This window comes from Vulpes vulpes, chromosome 13, assembly GCF_048418805.1.
Source record: "Vulpes vulpes isolate BD-2025 chromosome 13, VulVul3, whole genome shotgun sequence".
NCBI classification, from domain to species: Eukaryota; Metazoa; Chordata; class Mammalia; order Carnivora; family Canidae; genus Vulpes; species Vulpes vulpes.
In genome coordinates this window covers 300,522-303,019 of record NC_132792.1, presented here as the reverse complement: position 1 = coordinate 303,019, position 2,498 = coordinate 300,522, and the positions used below count along the sequence as shown (strand labels likewise).

Sequence of the window (2,498 nt, the reverse complement as noted above, 5' to 3'; positions counted from 1 at the left end):
CCATGTGACCAGAGTCCTTCCGGGGGGCGGGGGAGGCTTGGCTGCAGAGTGGCCTCGAGAGGCGCCCCCACCGGCCTGTCCACGCCCACCGGGAGCCTGGGCCTGGGCTCTCCTTTTGGGAACTCTCCGGCTCCTGGGCCTCAGCTTCTCACTACCAGGTGCACAGGCCTCGGACACCCCGGGCGCACGTGCGAGCTCAGACTCTGGCCCGTCGTCACCACTGCCCGGGGCTCAGCGCTGGCCTCTGGACGAGCCGCCACCCGGGGCCCGGGAGCCAGCGCTGTCGCCGTGCACCTGCACGGGCAGCAGGGTCGGCACTGGCCGCGGGGCCCTCTTCTGGCTTCTCCTCATCGGCAGTTCCTCGTGCTCATCGCGTCCCCCCAGGAGCCTGTGAGGTCTGCCCGGGGCTGGCGCGAGTCCTCAGCCTCCACTCAGCACCCCTCACGTTTCGGGGCATGTGCGCGGGCCCCCCGGAGCGGCTGCCAGGTTCCCTCTGATCTGGGGAGCCCTGACCTGGCCCCGCTCTGGGGTGCCGGCCTCCAGACGCCTCTTTGGGGGGAAGGGCTTCGTGTGGCCAGAGGCTCCTGGGGGATTCACACGCGACGGAGCGATGGTCTCCACACATCTTCCCGCACACGCGTTCCTTCCAGAACATACGGCAGCCCACGGCCCTACTCGGTGGCTGTCGGATAAAAGCTACTCTCCGAGGGACAGGGGACATCGTTAACACGTCGTTCATTCAAAAATGAGTACAGGTCAGGCCGCCTGGCGGCTCAGACGGTTGAGCGTCTCACTCTGTTTCGACTCAGCTCCTGATCTCGGCGTCGAGAGGTCGGGCCCCGTGTGGGGCTCCAGGCTCAGCAGAGTCGGCTTGGGGCTCTCTCCCTGCGCCCCTGCCCAGGTGCACGCGCTGCCTGAGCTTTCTCTCCCTCCCCCTCTCCCTCTCCCGGGTACTTAAGTAAATGCTCAGCAAAATAAAAATGGACACAAATCCACCCACTATTTCCTCTTGTCCCGCTCCTGGAGGTTGGCCCCGGGGCGGCACTGGTCCTGCGCAAGCTGGTCTCCTCGGCCACCTGCTTCCTTCCAGTCCTGGTCGCAGGATCTTGCTCTCCAATTTTATTTATTTATTTATTTATTTATTTATTTATTTATTTATTTATTTTCTCAGTTCAAGTTAAATAGAAACAACAAAAGATCAAAAGTGATGCCTTACTACTGTACATATCAGTTGGCCTGCCCCATAGCACACCTCAGACCGTTCTCTCCCGAGAAAGCAAGGCTGGCCTCCCCAACCCCTGCAGGAAAGGGCTGTCTTGTCCCATACCACATTCCACATCTGCAGAGTCCAGAAGTCTTGTTTCAAGCATGACAATACTACAAAAAAAGATTCTGTTTTCATGGATGCCCCACTACAGCCCGGCCCTAAAATGGCGAGGCGCTCACTTCTGCTTAGAGAAATATTCTTTGCTCCTCTGGACATCAGGCTTGATGGTGTCACTGCCAGGCTTCCAGCCAGCTGGGCACACTTCCCCATGCTTGTCAGTAAACTGCAAGGCCTGAACCAGTCGCAGAGTCTCATCCACAGAGCGACAAACAGGAGGGTCATGTACAGTGATCTGCCGAAGGATACCTTTATCATCAACGATAAAGAGGCCCCTGAACGAGATGCCTTCATCGGCCTTTAAGAGTCCATAGTCCTGAGCAATGGTACCCTTGGGGTCTGATACCAAGAGAATGCTCATGGGTCCCAGTCCTCCTTGTTTCTTGGATGTGTTGATCCAAGCCAGGTGACGGAAATGAGAATCCACAGAAGCACCAATCACTTGACAGTTGAGTTTCTTAAATTCTTCTGCCCTGTCACAGAAAGCAATGATCTCCGTGGGGCACACAAAGGTGAAGTCAAGAGGATAAAAGAAGAATACAACATATTTTCCTTTGTAGTCAGAGGTTGAGGTCTTTGAACTGGCCATCTGGCATAACAGCTGTGGCTTGGAAGTTGAGAGCAGGATGCCCAATTTTGGCATTTCCTGAGGACATCCTGCTATGGGGAGCGCTGAGGAGAAAAACCGCCGAAGGCCAGGAAGAAGACGCCTCCAATTTTCTTGAAACTTCACTTCTATTTTGTTGTGTATTTTTTCTTGGACTTCAACTTGCCGACACATAGCATAACCCCCAGTGCTCATCCCGGAGTGCCCCGGTCAGTGCCCGTCACCCCACCCCCCTCCCACCTCCCCTCCACTACCCCTCATTCCTTTCCCACAGGTAGGAGTCTCTCGTGTTGTGTCACCCTCTCTAGTATTTCCCACTCATTTTCTCTCCTTTCCCCTTTAATCCCTTTCACAATTTCTTATTTTTCCCTAATGAGACCATATAGTGTTTGTCCTTCTCCGACTGACTTACTTCACTCAGCATCATACCCTCCAGGTCCCTCCACGTGGAAGCACATGGTGGGTATTTGTCGTTGCTAGTGGCTCAGGAACATTCCACCGTATACA

General features: G+C 55.6%; 1 pseudogene; it reads right to left on the bottom strand.

The window, feature by feature from the left end:
* Window positions 1-1,400: 1,400 nt before the first annotated feature.
* On the bottom strand, window positions 1,401-2,040 carry LOC140595113 (peroxiredoxin-1 pseudogene; annotated as a pseudogene).
* Window positions 2,041-2,498: the final 458 nt, after the last annotated feature.